The sequence below is a fragment of the Mobula birostris genome, chromosome 19, assembly GCF_030028105.1.
Source record: "Mobula birostris isolate sMobBir1 chromosome 19, sMobBir1.hap1, whole genome shotgun sequence".
Classification (NCBI taxonomy): domain Eukaryota; kingdom Metazoa; phylum Chordata; class Chondrichthyes; order Myliobatiformes; family Myliobatidae; genus Mobula; species Mobula birostris.
In genome coordinates, this window is record NC_092388.1 from 44,604,622 (window position 1) to 44,627,784 (window position 23,163).

Sequence of the window (23,163 nt, forward strand, 5' to 3'; positions counted from 1 at the left end):
CCCAGTCCAGGTGTTACAGCTCCAAGTGCTCCTATCACCACTGGGGTTACTCTGGCTTTAACATTCCACATCCTTTCTATCTGCTCTTTCAAGCCCTGGTATTTCTCCAGCTTCTCATATTCTTTCTTCCTGATGTTATTGTCATTCGATTCCCACATCTATTGCCATTGTTTTCTTTTGTTCCCTGTCCAGTATTACTATGTCTGGTTGGTTGGCCAGTGCCTGCTTATCAGTCCGTATTTGGAAATCCCACAGGATCTTAGCTCTGTCATTCTCCACTACCAACTCAGGTGTTTCCCATTTGGACTGGGGAGTGTCCAATCCATACTCAGCACAGATGTTCCTGTACCCAATTCTGTCATAAGGGAGGTGGCTGGGAACAGACCCAAGTGCAAGACACAGACACTGAAGTACTAGGGACAGGACTAGGATACAGGCTGAGGGCAAGGACGTGGACTCGAAAACCGGGAACCTGGAACAGGACTGGACAAGAGAACTAGGAGCCTGGGCATGGACTCCGAGCCAGAGACTCGACAAGGACCCAGTGCCTGGGTCTTGCCTCTGGCTCGGACCCCAGAACTAGGCAAGGACGAGGCTTGGCAGGCAGGCAGGACGAGGCTGGAGTCTTCAGGCTTGAGGCTAGGCAGGAGGCTGGAGTCTTCAGGCTTGAGGCTAGGCAGGCTCCTCCTGGGCAGGGCGCGGTTCACCTGGGCAGGGTGCAGTTCACCTGGGCAGGGCGCGGTACTCCTGGGCAGGGCGCGGATCACCACCTGATGGAGGTGTGGGACAGGAAGGGACAGAACCAACCGTAGGTAATGGCAATAGGCCTGGCTTACCCGACGGAGGCAAGGGACAGAACCAACCGCAGGTAACAGCAAGATGGCCTGGCTTACCTGGGCGGAGGCAAGGGACAGGAAGGGAGCTAGGTACAGGGTGGCTCCAGGACAAGACTGCAGGCGAGACGAGGCAGGAGTTACCAGCAAGACAAGGTAAGACTTCAGGCAATGCAAGGCGAGATGAGAACTTCAGGTGTGGCGAGAGTTACCGGCAAGACAAGGCAAGGCTTCTGGCAAAGCAAGGCAAGACAAGAACTTCAGGTGAAGTGAGAGTTACTGGCAAGACAAGGCAAGGCTTTTGGCAAAGCAAGGCGAGACCAGAACTTCAGGCGAGGGGAGAGTTACCAGCAGGACAAGGCAGGGCTTCAGGCCAGGAAACAGAAGGCAGAGGAAGGATACAAGGAGTAAGGACAAGAACAATCCAGCAGCCACGCCCTGGTCTCTGAAAGTATTTATGCAGCCAGCCCCAATGAGCATCAGCTGCCTCAATTAGAGCTCAACAAGAACAGAAACAAGGTGGACAGGAAAATCTGGAGCAAGGGTCGATGGACCGGACCGTGAACCGGAATATGGACTTCACTGACTGGACCATGACAAATTCCTGCGATTTGGTTGTGCTGTTCAGTGTACGCTGTCCCTGCCTGCATCTTGCACCCTCCTATTATGTGCTGGATGGTTTCAGCAGATTCGTTACACAGTCTTCATCTCGGGTCTTGTCTGGTGTGATAGACCCCTACTTCTATTGCTCTTATGTTTAGTGCCTATTCTTGTGCATCTTGTGCAGCCATGAGCAGCACCTCCACATTGTCCCTCAGCCCTGCCATTTCCAGCCATTGGTAGGACTTGCTTATGTCAGCCACCTCTGATATCTGGTGATGGTACATCCCATGCAGTGGCTTGTCCTGCCATGGCCTCTGGTCCTCTGGCTCTACTTCACCCACTTCCATTTCCATATCCCTGCCTGCTGTCTGAGGTATTCTCCTAGCAGGTCGTCCTTAGGGGCCATCTTCCTGAGATACTCATGGATGTTTCGCACTTCTTCCAGGACCATGACCTTGACACTTCCAAGCCCCTGTTCTCCTTTATTCCGGCGGGTGTACAATTGCCTAACATTGCACTTTAGATGGAATCCTCCATGTATTGTTAGTAGTTTCTGGGTCTTGATGTCAGCAGTTTCCAGTTCACTCCTTGGCCAGCACAGTATTGCAGCTGGGTATCTGATGACTAGTAGGGCCAATGTGTTGATGACTCTGATCTTGTTCTTCCCATTCAGCTTTTTAGGACCTGTCTCTCTCTTTGGACGTACTTGGATGTTGCAAGCTTCCAAGTGCCTGCATGATCCCCAGGTATTTGTATCAGTCCTGTACATCTGGTATGTGGACTTCAGGTAACTTGACTCCTTCAGTCTTGACGAGTCTGCCTCTTTTTGCTACCATCCACTGCACTTTTCCAGTCCAAATGATATCCCTATGTCTCTGCTGTAGACCCTTGTCAGGTGGATTAGTGAGTCAATATCTCTTTCATTTCTGGCATACAGCTTCAGGTCATCCATGTACAGGAGGTGGTTTATGGTTACTTGACTCTTGAACCTGTACCCATCTCCACTCTTTGAGATAATCTGGCTGAGGGGGTCAAGCCTATGCAGAACAGCAGTGGGGATAATGCATCACCATGGTATATTCCAACATTTGATGGTCACTTGTGCTATTGGCTTTGAGTTAACTTCTACCATTGTACTCTAATGGCCCATTGAGTTCCTGATGAATGTCCTTAGCATCTTGTTGATCTTGTACAGAGACAGGCATTTCAGGATCCATATGTGGGGCATTGAATCGTAAGCTTTCTGGTGGTCAATCCAGGCTGTGCTTAGGCTGGTTTGCCTGGTCTTGGAGTCTGTGCTTAGGTTGGTTTGGCTGGTCTTGGAGTCTCGCATGACTGCTTTGTCTACCAGTATTTGGTGCTTGGAGCCCCTGGTTCCATTACTCAACCTCCTCGGAGCAGGGCTCAGGAATTTACATGCATGATCCTTCAGCTTGGTGGCTGTGATACCTGATAGAAGCTTCCATGTTGTTAACAGGCAGGTTATAGGCCGGTAGTTTGATGGGGTTGCTCCTTTGTTAGGATCCTTCTCTGTGAGTACATATATACACACACATATATAAGGACAAAACTGGACTATGTGTATATATATATATACACGTAGATATTCATTGTCCATTCAGAAATATGATGGTGGAGGGGAATGAGCTGTTCCTGAAACATTGAGTGTGTGTTTTCAGTCTCCTTCACCTCTTCTTTGATGGTAATAATGGAAGCGTATCCTAGATGATGAGGGTCCTTAATGACAGAACACAACTTCTTGAGGCATTGTCTTTTGAAGATGTCCTGGGTGTTGGGGAGGCTAGTGCCCATGGTGGAACTGACTGAGATAACAGCTGCCTGCAGCTTAGAGATCCAGCATAGATTTCCTGATGCCACTCCTTGGTTTTCAAGAGAACAATAAATACTGTAGGATATTTTTGGATTGTCTGAGTCCTGCAATTGTCCCTAAAGGGACTTGAAATTTGCCAGAAGCCCAGAACGCAAGAGCAGCAAACTCCTTGATTGCTTTGTGTAGGCTTTGCCCAGAGTATAATCAGTTTCTAAATCTGTGCTCAACACCTAGCCAAGGTCAGGAACTAAATTTTGTTTCACAGCCACAGTCTCAGGGAATATTAGCTGCTTGATGTTAGCCGAGCTTTTATGGCTGTGCTTTCATGGCTTAGCCCTACTTCAGAGAGTTAAGACATATGACAGACCGACATTCCAGGGCAGTGTGAAGAGACTTGAATGTTCAACAATTGTTCTTCAGCTGATGGAAAAAAAATGTCAAGACATTATTCAAGGAAAAACAAAGAAGCTCCTCCACAACACGCCGGCTAATTTTAAATTCTCAAACATTGGTCTCATTGTCATCCATGGAATCTTGCTGTGCATCGTCTTGTCACATGATCTAGATCTCTGATTATGTCGTTGACAGTAAAGCTTTTTGAGCTCTTCCGGGGGCATGAAATGTGGTCTATAAAAGCAATAAGCAATGCACTGGAGGAACTCAGTGGACTAAAATGACAGAAAAATTATTTGCTGAATGAAAGGTGAGTGCAAGATGAAAGGGGAAATCTATTTTTGTTCTCTTAGGAGGGAGATGAGGTGTGAACAGGAGTCTGAGTAATGGGGGGAATATAAGAATACCACAGTGGAAGCGGAGCTATTTTTCCTGAAAAAAAGAGGATGTTTCAAATGTCCTGGAGTGGAAGACCTCATCTTGAGAGCAGATGTGGCAGAAACAGAGAAATTGGGAGAAAGGGACAGTGGCCTTACAAAAGATAGGATTTAAAGAGGTGTAGTCTCTGTGACTGTGCAAGTCAGTGAGTTGATAATAAATGTCAATGGATAGCATGTCTCCAGAGGTGAAAACAGAAAAGGGAGAGAAGAATCAGAAATGACTCAGTGAATTTGAAAATTGGATGGAAAATAGTAGTGAAGATGATATTGGAGACTTCTACTTATGTGTAGGAAGCAGCACGAAAATACTTGCCAATGTAATGGAGAAAGAGTAGGGAAGTTGTACCAGAGAAGGAACCGTGAACAAGGACTATCCTGCATAGGCAATGAAAAGCCAGTCATAGATGGGCCCATGCAATAGCCCGTTGCTACACCTCTGACTTGTGGGAGGTGAGAGGAGATAGAAGAGAAGTTGTTCAACGTAAGGACAAATTCAGCCAGATAGATCAGAGTGTTACTGGAAGGGGGCTGACTGGATGTTGTTGCAGAAAGGAGCTAAGCTTATTAAGACTTTCCTGATGGAGAATGGAGATGCATCAAGAATGGACATCCATGGCAAAGATGAGGCAATGGGGGGTGGGGGCGCGGGGAGAAGGGTGGTCAGGAAATTAGAAGTTGTCAAACTGGAGGAGGATGTGCAAGGTGGGAAGAGACTGGATAAGGGGAGATAAGGAATGAGGAGGTCATTATTTTACAGGAGCACCATTGACAAGCTGCATCTCCATCTGGTATGGGAGCAGCAGAGCATTGGACCAGAAGTCCCTACAAATGACTGTGAGAATGGCCGAGAGGATCATAGGGGTCTGCCTACCATCTGTGGCAAATGTTTATCAGGATGGGAAACAGCTTCTTTCCTCAGGCCATTAAGCTTCTGAACTCCCTGCCACATCGCATTCGAAGTGTCACGGGATAATTTGTACTGTACTCTAACATATTTAATTTATGCATTTTTCTTTGTTTATCTATGCACAATTCTTACTTTCCTAAGTTATTGTGTGTGTATGTATGTTACGTGTACTCCTGTCTTTAGCTCGGTCTGGAGAAACATTGCCTCATTTGGCGATATACATGTATATAGTTAAATGACAATAAACCTGACTTGACTTGACATGAAGTACACAAGAGAAAGAGCAGGCCTACCCAGACAGTTCTGTTTAATGAACAGATAGAAGCGAGAAGTGTGTGGGTTGTAGCACAATCAGATTAGAGGCAGTAAAGGGAAGATCTCCTGGTATGATGAGAATTTTTTCAGTGCAGGAGAGTGTGACCTGATGTTCTACTAAATATATTTTTTAGACTTTTGAGTCAGAATAAATCCCTAACCATGAATCACAGGAAATTTTAAAAAGATGACAGCTTGTACAGAATCAATAAGCCTAATCCATTTCTCTGATTTCCTGAAATAGTTTTACTTGTGAGTTTATGCTGAAGGAATATTAATCATTACAAATTTCTTCTGATTTGCCCACCTGACCATCCCAAATTGCCATTAGCAATTTACGATGGTTTCAATTTGTATTCAGTGCAAGGTACTGATACAAACAAAAATCTTGAACATGGAGGTCACCTGCCTTCAATTATAGATAAATGGAGCCATTGTAATGATTTCTGGTGTGGTTTTTGCTGAACAGAATAAAGAGCTTTAATGTGGTATAGACATTAATTACAGGATAGCACACCACAAGTCAGGGAGCTTAACAAGAACACAGTTGCTAATAATGACAATGACGGTACAGAAACAAATACATACAGCACGTGCTAGAAATCAGCACAGGGGAGTGTTGTTCAGCCCATCTAGAGTCGTACAGCATAGAAAAGGCCCTTCAGGCCCTCCTCATGCCGCCCATGGTGCTCCCCAAGCTCATCCCATTTGCCCACGTTTGCCCTGCATCCCTCCATGCACCTCCTCTCTACGTACTTACCCAAATGTCTTGAATGTTAGCATCGCACTTGCCTCAACCACGTCTGGCAACTCGTTTCATATCCACGCCACCCTCTGCATGAAGATTTGCCCCTCCGGTCCCTTTTAATGACCTTTGCTGGGTCCTTTTAAAACTCTTCTCACTCTCCTCTCTTTTCCCATAATGCTGCCGTTTTCTTTACTTCGTTTCCCTACTAAAGTTAACTTTAACCTTAATCTCTTTCTTACAAAGCTCTTCCTGCTTCAAGGTCTTAATTTTAAGACCTTTGTTTTTCTCCCCCCATTTTCCAAACATCTTTTTGACGTTTTCACAATTGTGGGTGATCAGGAAAACCACGTCCCAAATTCAATCCCTTTATACTCTATCTGAATATTTCATTATTTAAATAAGTGTCCATTAAACATTCATTTGACCTTCTTTGTTTTAAAAGAATGAGTGTCAGAGTCTCAAATCTTACTCACAAATTATTGGTTCACATCTTTGACTTCAGGCTATGGAATCCATGATCTTATTCATGATGTTGGCAGTGCAGTCAAGGTTTAATGATCTGATGTGGCCATTTTGACTGTTGTTGGGAAGAGTTACACCTGTAATATTAACATAACTTCCCCTTGAAATGTACAAACCTCTGATTCGTAGACAAGATCACCAGGGTTCTGTCAGAGATAGTGAAGTTGCTTCTCAGGGCAGCATTTCATCCCTACCCTAGAAGAGGGGTTCCAACCCCTTTATGCTGTGGACCCCTACCATTAACCAAGAGGTCCATGGACTCCAGGTTGGGAATCACTGCTCTAGAAACTTAGTTGCCAGTTCAACAGTATTGAGACAGTTTAGCACTGTGCCATTCTGTGCATGGTTAGGCTGACACTATGGAGTCAGCAAAGTACAACACAGCACAGAAACAGACCCTTTGGCCCATCTAGTCCATACTGAGCCACTAAAACTGCCTACTTCCGTTGACCTGCATTGGTTCCATAGCCCTCCATCTCCCTACCATCCGTGTACTGGTCCAATCTTAAACGTTGAAGTAGAGCTCGCGTGCACCACTTGTTCCACGCACTCACGACCCTCTGAGTGAAGAAGTTTCCCCTCATGTTCCCCTTAAACTTTTTCCCTTAAACTTTTTCCCTTTCACCCTTAACCCAGGACCTGTGGTTGTAGTCTCACCCAACCTCAGAGAAAAATGCCTGCAAACACCATAAGATACATGAGCAGAATTAGGCCATTTGGTCCATCAAGTCTGCTCCACCATTTCATCATGGTTGATCCAATTTTCCTCTCAGCCCCAATCTCCTGCCTGCTCCCCATATCCCTGCATGCTCTGACCAATCAAGAATCTACCAACTTCTGCCTTAAATATACATGAAGACTTGGCCTCCACAGCTGCCTGTGGCAAAGAATTCCACAGATTCACCACTCTTTGGCTAAAGAAATTCCTTCTTATCTCCGTTCTAGAATTCTCCGTCCTCTATTCTGCAGCTGTATCCTTGTGTCTTAGACACTCCCACCATAGGAAACAACCTCTTCGCATCCACTCTATCAAGACCTTTCATCATTCGATAGGTTTCAATGAGGTTACCCCTCATTCTTCTGAATTCTACTGAATACAGGCCCAGAGCCGTTCACTGCTCTTCATATGACAAGCCATTCAATCCTGGAATAATTTTTGTCTATCTTCTTTGAACCCTCTCCTGATTCAGCACATTCTTTCTAAGATAAAGGGCTCAAACCTGCTCATAATACTCCAAGTGAGTGTTCACCGACATTTTATAAAGTTTCAACATTATATCCTTGCTTTTTATACTCTAGTCCTCTTGAAATAAATGCTAACATCACATTTGCTTTCCTCACCACAGACTCAACCTGCAAATTAACCCTTAGTGAATCCTGCACAAGGACTCCCAAGTCCCTTTGCACCTCAGAGTTCTGTGTTTTCCCTCCACTTAGAAAATAGACAACCCTTTCTTTTCCTTTATTTCCTTTTTTCTTTATGATTCATTACATCATGAGTTTGGAAGTCTATTATACCTGTGTTATCTGAAATCTTTTCTGTATATGTTTATTAACAATAAGATTTTTCCAATCTCTTAGTATCAACATTGTTATTTTGTTTATAATTTTGGAAAAATTAATAAAAAGATTTAAAAAGAAAATAGACAACCCTTTCATTACTTCTACTACAGTGCATGACCATACACTTCCCAACACTGTATTCCATCTGCCATTTCTTTGCCCATTCTCCCAAGTCCTTCTGTAGCATCTCTCCTTCCTCAAAACTACCTGCCCCTCCACCTATCTTCATATTGTCTGCCAACTTTGCAACAAAGCCATCAATTCCATCATTGAAATCATTGACATATAATGTAAAAAGAATTGATCTCAACACAGACCTGTGGAACACCACTAGTCATCAGCAGCCAGCCAGAAAAGGCTCCCTTTATTTCCACTGTTTTGCCTCCTACCAATCAATCACTGCTTTATCCATGCTGGAATCTTTCCTGCAATACCATGGGCTTGTAACCTGTAAAGCAGCCTCATGTATGGCACCTTGTCAGAGGTGTTCTGAAAATCCAAGTACACAACATCAACCAATTCTCCTTTGTCTATACTGCTTGTTATTTCTTCAAAGAATTCCAAAAGATTTGTCAGGCAAGATTTTCCTTTATGGAAACCATGCAGACTATGGCCTATTTTATCATGTGCCTCCAAGTATCCTGCCATTTCCTTGCCCCCCCCCCATTACTACCTCTCCAGCATTGTTTTCCAGCAGATCAATATCCATTCTCACCTCTCTTTTACACTTTATGTATCTGAAGAAACCTACCTTTGGTATCCTCTTTAATATTATTATCTAGCTTACTTTCGTATTCCATTTTTACCTTCTTAATGACTTTTTTAATTACCTTCTGTTGGTATTTGAAAGCTCCCCAATCCTCTAATTTCTCACTAATTCTTGCTCTATAATATGCCCTCCTTTTAGCTTTTATGTTAGCCTTGACTTCTCGTCAGCCACTGTTGTGTCATCTTTCCCTTAGCATACTTCTTCCTCTATGGGATGTATATACCCTGTGCCTTCCGATTTGCTTCCAGAAATTCCAACCATTGCTGCCCTGCTGTCATCCTTGCTTATGTTCTTTTCCGATGAATTCTCACCAGCTCCTCCCTCTTGCCTCTGTAATTCCCTTTACTCCACTGTAATACTGATACATCTGATTTTAGCTTCTCAAATTTCAGGGTGAATTAGTTCATATTATGATCACTTGCCCTAAGGTCTCTATTACCTTAGGGTCTCTAATCAATTCTAGTTCATTGACAACATCCACTCTAGAATAGCTGATCTTCCAATGGGCTCAACCATGAGCTGCTCGAAAAAGCCATCTCATAGGTACTCTAGAAATTCTCCCTCCTGGAATCCAGCACCAATCTAGTTTTTCCAATCTACCTGCATATTGAAGTCCCCCAAGACTATTGTAACATTACCCTTTTGGCGTGCATTTTCTATCTCCCATTGTAATTTGTAGACCACATCATTACTACTGTTTGGGGGCCTGTATACAGCTCCTATCAGAATCTTTTTACCCTTGCAGTTCCTTAGCTCTATCCACAAGGATTCAACACCTCTGACCCTCGGTCACCTCTTTCTAACGATTTGATTTAATTTGTTACCAACAGAGCATCACCACCCCTTCTGCCTTCCTGCCTGTCCTTTTGATACAATGTCTATCCTTGGACGTTAAGTTCCCAGCTATGATCTTTTGGGCATGATTCAGTGATGCCTACAACGTAATCCCTGCCAATCTGTAACTGTGCTGCGTTTATCTATCTTATTCCATATACTGCTCGCATTCAGATATAACACCTTCAGTCACCCTTTTTGATTTTGTCTTTTACATTGCAACTCATCCTGTTTACTACAATTTTACCCTATCAACAGCCTCTCCTCACTACCCATTGCCTCTGTTTGTAAATCAGCTACCTCATCTTCAGCACTATTAGCCATCTTTCCTCCCATACTTCTTGCTTTGAAATATAGGCAGCTCAGGACACTAGTCACACCATGATCACCTTTTGTTCCTATCTTTGTTTGAAGTCTTACTGACATCTGCCTCCACAACCACTCCACTAACTGTTCTGGCAATCTGGTTTCCATCCCCCTGAAACTCTAGTTTAAACCCCACCGTGCAGCATTAACAAACCTTCCCACTAGGATATTAGTCCCCCTCCAGTTCAGGTACAAACCATCCCTTCTGTATAGGTCCCACCTTCCCTGGAAGGGAGCCCAATGGTTCAAAATGATCTTATGCCCTCCCTCCTACACCAGCTCCTTAGCCATGTGTTAAACTGTTTGATCTTCCTGGTTCTGACCTCACTAGCACGTGGCATCGGTAGCAATCCTGAGATCACAACCCTGAATGTCCTGCCCTTTACGTAACACCTAACTCCCTGAACACGAGGAATTCTGCAGATTTCATGCCATCAGGTTGGAGGCTACCCAGACGGAATATAAGGTGTTGTTCCTCCAACCTGAGTGTGGCTTCATCTTTACAGTAGAGGAGGCCGTGGATAGACATGTCAGAATGGGAATGGGATGTGGAATTAAAATGTGTGGCTACTGGGAGATCCTGCTTTCTCTGGCGGACAGAGCGTAGATGTTCAGCAAAGCGGTCTCCCAGTCTGCGTCGGGTCTCGCCAATATATAAAAGGCCACATCGGGAGCACCGGACGCAGTATATCACCCCAGTTGACTCACAGGTGAAGTGTTGCCTCACCTGGAAGGACTGTTTGGGGCCCTGAATGGTGGTAAGGGAGGAAGTGTAAGGGCATGTGTAGCATTTGTTCCGCTTACACGGATAAGTGCCAGGAGGGAGATCAGTGGGGAGGTAGTTTTCTAACGTCGACTGCACCTCTTCCTACAGATGCTGCCTGGCCTGCTGCGTTCACCAGCAACTTTGATGTGTGTTGCTTAAATTTCCAGCATCTGCAGAATTCCTGTTGTTTGGTGGGTAAACTGTCCTTTTAGGTCTCAACATCTCCCTCTAACTGAAACTTGGACTCCTTGATGGAAAGATCTCAGATAGTCTGTGTTGGCAGCAACATCTCTAGTTCCATCATGCTCCGGGCTCAACCCGCTGCTGCTCACACTGCTGACTCTTAACTGTTATGCAAGATCCAGCTATAACCATATCATTAGGTTTGCTGATGACGCAACAGTGGTTGGCCTCATCAGCAGCAATGATGAGGTGACATACAGAGAGGAGGCAGAGTGGATTGTGGACTAATGCGAACACAACAACATGAGTCTCAATATGGACAAGACTAAAGAGATGATTGTGGGCTTCAGGAACGTACAGGCTGATCACTCCCTACTTCATATCAATGGCTCCTCCACAGAGAGTCAGGAGTGCACATCACAGATGCTCGCACCTGGTCCCTCTCCAGCTCTATAGTCGAGAATGCAATGCAGTGCCCCCCACTTCCTGAGAATATTGAGACAGGTGAGGCTCCCCACCCCTATTCTAACCACATTCCACCAGAGCACCGTTGAGAGTCCTGACCACCTGTTTCATCATCTGAAATGGGAATGGCAAGGCATCGGACTGCAAGATCTTGCAACAGATTGTGAGGACTGCTGAGAGAACCACTGGGGTGTCACTACCCACCCCCCCCCCCCGCCAACCATGGCATGTACTAGAAGCAGAACCCTCAGCATTGTCAATGACCCTTCCCATCCTTCCCACAATCTACTTCCTACCATCAAGCAGAAGGTACCACAGTATAAGAATAAGAACTGTTAGGCTAGATAACAACTCCTTCCTCCAGGCTGTGAGACCACTGAATACCCAGCTACCACCTAGAACACACTATTTATGATAGGACCAGTAACAGTAATACTGCTGTATATTTAACTGAATGTCATATATTCACTTTATGTCAACTTGTACTGTACATTATTATGATTATGATTATGAGGACATGCAGTCCCTTTTTATTGTCATTTAGTAATGCATGCATTAAGAAATGATATAATGTTTTTCCAGAATCATATCACAAAAACACATAGCAAACTGACTTAAGAACTAACAAAAACCATATAATTATAACATATAGTTACAACAGTGCAAAGCAATACCGTAATTTGATAAGGACAGACCTTGGCACAGTAAAAGTCTCAAAGTCTCTCGAAAGTCCCATCATCTCACGCAGACGGTAAACCTCCAGCGCCGCCAACTTGCCGATGCAGCATCCCGGAAGCATCCGACCACAGTCCAACTCCGAGTCCGTCCAAAAACTCTGAGCCTCCGACCACCCCTTTGACACCGAGCATGGAGCTCCATCTCTGCCGAGCGCTTCAACCCTGGCCCTGGCAACAGGTAATAGGCAAAGCCGAGGATTTGGGGCCTTCGTCTCCGGAGATTCTCAATCGCACAGTAGCGGCGGCAGTGAAGCAGACATTTCAGAAGTTACTCCAGATGTTCCTCTGCGCCTCTCAAGGCTGTCTCCATCAAATCCAGATTGTGCATGACCCCCTAGTTACTGATAATCAATATTCATTCGGAACCGCCGCGCACGCTGCATCGCGCCACCATCTTCTCCTCCCTCCCTACGTACATGTACAGAATACTAGTTTTTATCTGTTAATATTTTGGTGTTAATATTATCTGATCTGTTGTATATGATATATGTACCTTGTTTTGCATCTTGATCCCTGAGGAATGTTGCTTCGTTTAGCTAGTACACATTTAAATGCCTTTATAGAGCGACAGACTGGAGAGTTAATGATACACAATTTTCATACATTTTCATTGCCCAGCTTTTGGGCACTTGGTAAATTTTGTTGGCATGTGCTACTCCTGTCCAAGTTATGGAGTCTTGTGCTTTTTCCCTGATGATGAAAGGCCATCACCCTGAAATGTCAACCCCAGTTACTTGCCTGACTTGCTAACTATTTCAAGCATTCTCTCTTTTCTTTCATTCAACATCGTCCTTGGCATGTTTTCTGACTCCAGCTTATATATTGATGCTTTGGCATGCTTTCAAAAGCCATGTAAGTTGATGTCCTTTGATGGACCTAAAGAAGTTATTTAAAAGCATAGAGATATAGAAATTAGGGGTAAGAATAGGCCATTCAATCTTTGCGTCTACTCCACCAATCAATATGATTGTGGTTTTTCATCCAAATTCAATTCCCCATTCCTGCTTTACCCTTATACTCCTCAACTATATTAGTATTAGGACAGTAACATATCTAACTACTTCCAGAATATATTTAATGATTTGGTCTAAGCTGCACTCTGTGATAGAGAGTTCCACAGGTTCACCATCTGATGATAACATCAGAAATTCTAGATTACCCACCATCAGGAGCACCTTTCTTACATCAAGTCTTTCTAGTCTCATAAAAACTTTATAAGTTTCAATGATATCCACTCTCATTCTTCTGACCTCTCATCACTATAAGCCCAATTCCCCTAGGTTCTCCTGTTTGGAAGGAAAATCATGGAACAAAATCTCATAAGTGACCATTTGGCCATGGACCTTCTGCTAACCCTTTGCAAGAGTGAGACAATTTAGGTTCTATACCGCCAATAATTATCCATTATTCTACAAAATAGTATTCAGTTTCCTTTTCAAACTTATATGGATTAAGTATTCTTTCAGGTAGTAGATTCCAGGTCTTAATGGTCAACAAAGTGGAAAAAAAATTCACATTTCCCTCAACACACATCAAGGTTGCTGGTGAACGCAGCAGGCCAGGCAGCATCTCTAGGAAGAGGTACAGTCGACGTTTCAGGCCGAGACCCTTCGTCAGGACTAACTGAAGGAAGAGTTAGTTTTCTACCGTCGACTGTACCTCTTCCTAGAGATGCTACCTGGCCTGCTGTGTTCACCAGCAACTTTGATGTGTGTTGCTTGAATTTCCAGCCTCTGCAGAATTCCTGTTGTTCACATTTCCCTCAGTTCTTTTACCAATTACTTTGAATCTTTGATTACCAAAACCCCTGCTGGTTGGGTTGGAATACCCTTATTAGGTCTCCTTTACTTTAAGGAGAACAACCTTAGTTTTTCATTTCTTTCTACACATTGCATTTGCAAGAGGTACTGTGTCAAGAAGACTCCATCTGTCACCAAAGATCCCCACCATCTGGGTTATGCCCTCTACCATCAGACAGGATAAATAGAAGCTTGAGATCCCATGCCATCTGTTTCAGGAACAGCGGCATTCCCACAACTATCAGGTTGCTGAACTGACCTGCACAGCCCTTTTGCTCCCTGAGCAACAGAATACCACAGACCATCTCTCACACGTCTATGGACTTGTCTTGTTTTTTTTTGCACTAATGTTGCGTGCCATCTATTTTCACCATCTAGTGTAATTTATGTTCTGAGTGTAGTGCAAACCGATGTGCCTGATGCAGTGCAAGATTTTTAAATGAGCTCGGGTGCCCTCAGGACTTTTTGGCGGGCTGCAATCAGGGCAGAGGCTGTTCGTTGGCGAGGCAGTGCAAGGCAGAAGAAAAGAGCTCAGGGTCATTTGTGTCTTTTCGGAGGGCTGCAATCATAATGATCTATTGGGCACTTGGCAGGGGCTAACTAAAAGAAGCGAGGTGTAAGCGGAGTGGAGATTGTGGGAGTGGCCATTGTGTAAGAGTTCAGTATCAGAGTACTCAGGCTTTGGCTCAATAGGCAGAGGCTCTAAGTAAGTTTTTTTTTTCTGTTGGTACATACTATACCTAGTACACTGAGAATAGGTCCAGGGTTAGTGATATGTTCCTTGTGTGAGGTGTGGGAACTCTGATAAGTACATCTGCATGAAGTGCACAGTGCTACAGTTCCTTAGAGACTGTGCTAAAGAACTGGAGCTGCAGCTTGATGACCTTTGGCTCATACAGGAAAATGAGGAGGTGATAGACAGGAGCTACAGGGAGGTAGTAACCTCTGAGATGCAGGAGGCAGGTACATAGATGATTGTCAGGTGAGGGAAGGAAAATAGGCCGCCAGTGTAGAGTACCTCTGCTTCTGTTCCCCTCAATAATGTGTTCCGCTTTGGACACTGTTGAGGGAGGCGACCTACCAGGGGAAAGCCACAGTAACCTGGTCTCTGGCACTGAGTGTCTCTGTGGCTCAGAAAGGAAGGGAGTGGGGCGGGGGGGGCGGCGAGAAGAGGAGTGGGATGATGACAGGAAATTCACTATCTGAGAAGTAGACAGCATTTTCTATGGATGTGAAAGAGACACCCAGATGGCATGTTGCCTCTCTGATGCCAGGGTCAGGGATGTGTCAGATCGGGTCCATAGTATTCTAAAGTGAGAGGATGAATATCTGGAAGACATGGTACATATTGGCACCAATAACATAGGTAGGAAAAGGGAGGAGTTGTTGAAGAGAGATATAGGGAGTTACGTAGAAAGCTGAAAAGCAGATCCTCCAGGGTAGTCACCTCTGCATTGCTGACTGAGCCACAAACTTGTGAGGGTAAGAATAGGATAATTTGGCATATGAATGTGTGGCTGAAGAATTGGTGCAAGGGGCAGGGACTCAGATCTCTGGATGATTTGGATCTCTTCTGGGGAGGGTATGACCTGTACAAAAAGGATGGGTCACATCTGAACTCGAGGGGGACCAATATCCTTGCAGACAGGTTTGCTAGAGCTGTTGGGAAGGTTTAAACTATTCTGGCAGGGCAATGGGGACGAGGGTGATAGGGCTGAGGATGGGGCAGTTGGTATACAACTAGATGCAGTGTGTGGTGAGACAGTGAGGAAGGCTTGGCAGATGATAGGGCAAGATTGCAGTGAGTTGGATGAGTGTAACGCTGGGCCAAACTTGAAAAGGGTGATGAATACAGGACTGAAGGTGTTATACTTGAATGCACACAGTGTATGGAGAAAGGTAGATGATCTTGTAGTGCATTTGGAGATTGGCAGTAAGGATGCTCTGGGCATCACCAAGTTGTGACTGAAAGATCATGGTGGGAGCTTAACATCCAAGAATATACGTTGTATCGAAAGGCTAGGCGGGGAGGTAAAAGGAGTGGTGTGGCTCTGTTGGTAAAAAATGAAATCAAATCCTTAGGAAGAGGTGACATGGGATCGGAAGATTAGAATCCTTGATGGTAGAGTTAAGAAACTGCAAGGGTAAAAAGACCTTGACAGGAGTTATATACAGGCCTCTGAACAGGATGTGGGTTACAAATTTTAATGGGATATGGAAAAGATATGTAAAGAGGGCAATGTTGCGATAGTCAAGGGGAATTTCAATATGCAGGTAGGCTGAGAAAATTAGGTTGGTACTCAATCTCAAGAAAGAAAATTTGTAGAAAGCCTACAAGATGGGTTTTTAGAGTAGCTTGTGCTTGAGCCCACCAGGGGAATAACAATTTCGGTTTGGGTATTATGTAATGATCCAGATTTAATTCGGGAGTTTGAGGCAAATGATGATGGAGGAGTGATCATAATATGACAGAACTCACCCTGTAGTTTGAGAGGCAGAAGCTGAGATTGGGTGTTTCAGTATTACAGTGAAGTAAGTACTGTGGCTGGGAGACTCCCACGTCTGCGCCAGGTGCGTTGAGCTGCAGCTCCTTAGGGACCGGGTTGGGGAACTGGAGATGCAGCTTGATGACCTTCGTCTGGTTGAGGAAAGTGAGGAGGTGACAGAGAGGAGCTATAGGCAAGTAGTCACACTGGGGCCTCGGGAGACTGATAAGTGGGTAACAGTCAGGAGAGGGAAGGGCAGGAATCAGATACTAGAGAGTACTCAATGGCTGTCCCCCTTAACAATAAGTACTCCTGTTTGAGTACTGTTGGGAGGGGGGGGGGGAAACGGCCTACCTGGGGGAAGCAACAATGGCCGTGCCTCTGGCACAGAGTCTGGCGCTGTGGCTCAGGAGGGTAGGGAAAGGAAGAGGATGGCAGCAGTGATGGGGGACTCTATAGTTAGAGGGTCAGACAGGTGATTCTGTGGACACAGGAAAGAGACACGGATGGTAGTTTGCCTCCCAGGTGCCAGGGTCCGAGATGTTTCTGATTGCGTCCACAATATCCTGAAATGAGAAGGTGAACAGCCAGAGGTTGTGGTATATATTGGTACCAACCACATAGGTAGGAAAAGGAAGGAGGTCATGAAAACAGACTACAGGGAGTTAGGACAGAAGCTGAGAAGCAGGACCTCAAAGATAGTAATCTCAGGATTACTGTCTGTACCACGCGAGAGTGAGTATAGGAATACAATGAGGTAGAGGATAATTGTGTGGCTGAGGGATTGGAGCAGGGGGCAGGGATTCATATTTCTGGATCATTGGGACCTTTTTTGGGATAGGCATGACCTGTACAAAAAGGATGGGTTGCACTTGAATCCCAGGGGGACCAATATCCTGGAGGGGAGGTTTGCAAAGGCTATTGGGGAGAATTTAATCTAGAATTGCTGTGGGGTGGGAACTGAACTGAAGAGGCAGAGGAAGGGGTGGTTGGCTCACATATAGAGAAAGCTTGTAGGCAGTGTGAGAGGGAGGATAGGCAGGTGATAGAGAAGGGATACGCTCAGACCGATGGTTTGAGATGTGTCTATTTTAATGCGGGGAGCTTCATAAGCAAAGCCGATGAGCTTAGAGCGTGGATCAGTACTTGGAGCTATGTGTTGTGGCCACTACAGATACTTTGATGGCTCAGGGACAGGAATAGCTACTTAGGGTACCAGGCTTTAGATGTTTCAGAAAGGACAGGGAGGAAGGCAAAAGAGGTGGGGGCGTGGCACTGCTGATCAGAGATAGTGTCACGGCTGCAGAAAAGGAGGAAGTCATGGAAGGATTGTCTACTGAGTCTCTGTGGGTGGAAGTTAGAAACAGGAAGGGGTCAATAACTCTACTGGGTGTTTTTTATAGACCACCCAATAGTAACAGGGACATCGAGGAGCAGATAGGGGGACAGATTCTGGAACAGTGCAATAATAACAGAGTTGCCGTGATAGGGGATTTTAATTTCCCCAATATTGATTGGCAGCTCCCTAGAGCGAGGGATTCAGATGGGATGGAGTTTGTTAGGTGTGTTCACAGTATGTAGATAAGCCTACAAGAAGAGAGGTTGTACTTGATCTGGTATTGGGAAGTGCACCTGGTCAGGTGTCAGATCTCTCAATGGGAGAGCATTTTGGAAATAATGATCACAATTCTATCTCCTTTACCATAGCATTGAGAGGGATAGAAACAGGCAAGTTAGGAAAGTGTTTAACTGGAGTAAGGGGAAATATGAAGCTATCAGGCAGGAACTTTTTTAAAATTTATTTTTATTTTTATTTATTACAAACAAAAAAACAGCACATCCACAAAAACCACAACCATAACAAAATCAAATTAAATATTGAGCAGCAAAAGGGAGAAAAATATAAAGGCAAAAGTAAACACACACAGCAGAGGTACACAGCAGAGGTGCACCGCACCAAAAAACCTCAGTCCTCACCCCGTGAGAAAGTCCAGTACAGGGCCCCATATCCTTTCAAAGATGTCCCCTCTGTCCTCATTACATAGTCTCAGTCTCTCCAAATGTAAAGTATTTGCCAGTTCTCTCAGCCACAGATCGTACGTAGGCACAGAGTCCATTTTCCGCATTTGCAGGATTAACTTCTTAGCAATCACCATTCCAAACAATAGAGCCATTTTTTCATACACATTGGCTGAAGATAGGGAGCTTGTTGCTCCAAGGATGGCTATGAGCGGGTCTGGTTCCCACCGCTTCCCAAAAGCCTCAGAGAAACAGTGAAAAATACTTTTCCAGTATGCATAAAGCTTACAACATGACCAGAATGAATGTGACAAGTTACTGTTCACAGATTTACATCTATTACAAACCGGTGAAACATCAGGGTAGAAACTGTGCATTTTTTTCTTTGGAATAATGGAGTCTATTTATAGGCATCCGTTAGTCTCGTGAGACCATGGATTTGCGCCTTGGAAGGTTTCCAGGGCGCAGGCCTGGGCAAGGTTTTATGGAAGACCAGTAGTTGCCCATGCTGCAAGTCTCCCTTCTCCACGACACCGATGTTATCCAAGGGAAGGGCATTAGGACCCATACAGCTTGGCACCGGTGTCTTTACAGAGCAATGTGTGGTTAAGTGCCTTGCTAATGGAGTCTATGTATTGTTTTAAACTATATAAGTCTGTGTCTGATGTTGACCGAACAATCGTGTATACGCTTTAAACACTCATCCCAGACCTCCTCTGTCAGTTCTATACCCAACTCATCCACCCATGCCTGTTTAAAACCTGTATTAGTCACCCAAGCTCCATTATGTAGGATCTGATAAAAACAGGATACTGCACTATGAGTAACAGGATCAAATTTATTTATTGCCTACAGGGACTCATGTCTGTCTAAAACTTCGAAGTTAGGTATATATTTCCTAACATAATCTCGAATTTGTAAATATCTGAAAAAACTAGATGCAGGGATATTGTAAACTGCTTGTAACTGCGCAAATGAGGCAAAGTTTCCATTGATATATAGATCACCTACACTACAGACGCCTCTCTGTTTCCAGGTAGAAAAAACAGTATAATTCAGGCCAGGCAAAAAGGAATGATTGTCACAAATCAGAGTGTCAATATAAGTTTTTGGGGCCGTAATGTGTACCAGGCAGTAACTTGGAAGCATAAATTGGGAACAGATGTTCTCAAGGAAATGTACAACAGAAATGTGGCAAATGTTCAGAGGATATTTGCATGATGTTCTTCAAAGGTACGTTCCAATGAGACAGGGAAAGGATGGTAGGGTACAGGAATCGTGGTGTACAAAGGCAGTTGAAAATCTAGTCAACAAGAAAAGAGAAGCTTACGAAAGGTTCAAAAAACTAGGTACTGATAGAGATCTAGAAAATTATAAGGCTAGCAGGAAGGAGCTTAAGAATGAAATTAGGAGAGTCAGAAGGGGCCATGAGAAGGCCTTGGTGAACAGTATTAAAGAAAACTCAGTATGTGAAGAGCAAGAGGATAAGACGTGAGAGAATAGGACCAATCCAGTGTGACAGTGGAAAAGTGTGTATGGAACCGGAAGAGATAGCTGAGGTACTTAATAAATACTTTACTTCAGTATTCACTATGGAAAAGGACTGTTGCGATTGTAGGGATGACTTACAGTGAACTGAAAAGCTTGAGCATGTAGATATTAAAAAAGAGGATGTGCTGGAGCTTTTGGAAAGCACCAAGTTGGATAAGTCACCGGGGCTGGACGAGTTATTCTCCAGGCTACTGTGGGAAGTGAGGGAGGAGATTGCTGAGTCTCTGGTGATGACCTTTGCATCATCAATGGGGACAGGAGAGGTTCCGAAGGATTGGAGGGTTGCGGATGTTGTTCCCTTATTCAAGAAAGGGAGTAGAGATAGCCCAGGAAATTATAGACCAGTGAGTCTTACTTTAGTGGTTGGTAAGTTGATGTAGAAGATCCTGACAGGCAGGATTTATGATCATTTGGAGAGGCATAATATGATTAGGAATAGTTAGCATGGCTTTGTCAAAGACAGGTCGTGCCTTACGAGCCGGATTGAATTTTTTGAGGATGCGACTAAACACATTGATGAAGGTAGAGCAATAGATGCAGTGTATATGGATTTCAGCAAGGCTTTTGATACCGTACCCCATGCAAGGCTTATTGAGAACGTGAGGAAGCATGGGATACAAGGGGACATTGCCTTGTGGATCCAGAACTGGTTTGCCCACAGAAGGCAAAGAGTGGTTGTAGATCACTAGCAGAATGCCAGAAATGCAAGTGTGTCAGGGGCAGTAGTGTCATTGCAATTACTAAGGAGAAGATACCTGGGAAGTTGAAAAGTCACCTGGACCAGATGGACCTAGACCCCAGCATTCTGAAAGAGGGAACTGGTGAGATTGTGAAGGCATTAGTAATAATCTTTCAAGAATCACAAGATTCTGGAATGGGTCCAGAGGACTGGAAAATTGCAAACTCTTTAAGAAGGTGGGGGGGGGGCGCGGTGGGAGGCAGAAGATAGGAAGTTACAGACCAGTTAGCCTGACTTCAATAGTTGGATGTCTACACTTTGAGATATTGAGTCATGCAAGGCTCCCTACTCGAACAATCTATCAATTTTCTACAGAAGCACCATTGGGAGTGTCCTGTCTGACTGCGTAATTTTGTGACACGGAAGATGCAAGGCATCGGACTGTAAGACCCAACAGAGGACAGTAAAAGCTACTAAGAGGACCAATGGAGTCTCCCTCCCCCCCCCCCCCCCCCATTTGTGACATTTACCAGGAGTGTTGCAGATGAAGGGCCCTAAATATTGTTGAGGATCCCTACCACCCATCCCACAATCGCTTTGACCTCCTACCATCAGGAAGGAGGTACAGAAGCATCATGACTAGGACTGCCAGACTGGGTAACAGCTTCTTCCCTCAGGCATTGAGACTAATAAATACTCTACCACCACCGAGGTTTTGTCATTCCTACCGTGAGCTGTTCATTGCACTTCACTGCATGCATTTTGAATTCTATTTTATTAACTTATTCACAGTATAATATTTTCGTTTATGTTCTGTGTGTGATACGTTCAGGGTGTGGTGGTGCACTGTGCTCCAGAGGAACGTGGTTTGATATGTGCAGCCCCCCTGGCCACCCTCAGGGTCGCTGGGCTCGCTATCATCTCGGGAAACAGCCTTGGCCCCGCCAAACTGGGTAATTCGTTTGTGTGGATGCTGTGTGAGGTACCCCACCCCACCCAAATAACAGACATTACACCAGATGCAATTAAATGATATACAGTTTATAGATATTACCGGAACTATATAATTAAAAGAGAATAAAATATAAAAGGAAAATAAAAGGTGCCACACTTATCAAAGTTCAATCTCTTCGTGCACAAAAACTGTTGGAGCTCAAGGACCTTCTTCTTCACCCTGTGACCCCTCGGACCACCTCGACCGGCCGCCTGGGACCAACAACGGTGGTCGACCAGACGCTCCACACGAGTCCATCTCCATCTCCTCGCCAAACGTCCCGCTCGGGGTCCGACCCTGTTAGCGGACTCACAGCACCTGGTCCATCCTCTGTCTCGCTCTCCCGCCTTCTGCCCCAAAACCCCGCGCATACAGTATCTTCAAATACACCAAAACCATAACAACTATCCCAATTGGTTAATAGCACCCTCTTATCACACTCTAAACCACAATAAGCTGCTAGCGCAAACTTTCTCAGTGTTAAAGCACAACAAAGCCGCATTCCCCCCATTAACATAACAAAAACGCCATTTTAATTAGCCTCCGCAGTAACATAAAAATTGAAACCCCCTTACATATGTTTCTATATGTGCACAGTCATGACATTAAACTTGAACTTGAGTCTGTTATTAAGGGTGAGGCTTTGGGGTATGTGGAGGCACATGACAAAGCAGGCCAAAGTCAACGTGGTTTCCTTAAAAGGGGAAAACTGGCCTGACAAATCTATTGGAATTCTTTGCGGAAATAACAGGCAGGATAGACATTACAGAATCATTGTATAAGAACCCATGGTATTACAGGAAAGATACTAGCATGGATAGAAATTTGGCTGACAGGCAGGAGGCACAGAGTGGGAATAAAGGGGGACCTGCTCTGGTTGACTGCGATGAATTTCAGTGCTCGCAGTGGTCGGTGTTGGGACCACTTCCTTTCACATTATATGTCAATGATTTGGATGAAGGATTTGATGGCTTTGTGGCCAATTTTGTGATGATATGAAGATCAGTGGAGAGGCATGTAGTGTTGAGGAAGCAGGGTGTCTGCAGAAGGACTTAGGCAGTTGAAAGAATGGGCCAAAAACTGGCAGATGGAATATAGTGTAGGGAAGTGCATGGACATGTACTTTGGTAGAAGGAATAAAGGTGTGTACTACTTTCTAAATAGGGAGAAAGTTCAAACATCAGAAGTTTCATGAAAAGGTTTGCAGCTGATATGAAAACAACAGGAATTCTGCAGATGCTGGAAATTCAAGCAACACACATCAAAGTTGCTGGTGAACGCAGCAGGCTAGGCAGCATCTGTAGGAAGAGGTGCAGTCGACGTTTCAGGCCAAGACCCTTCGTCAGGACTAACTGAAGGA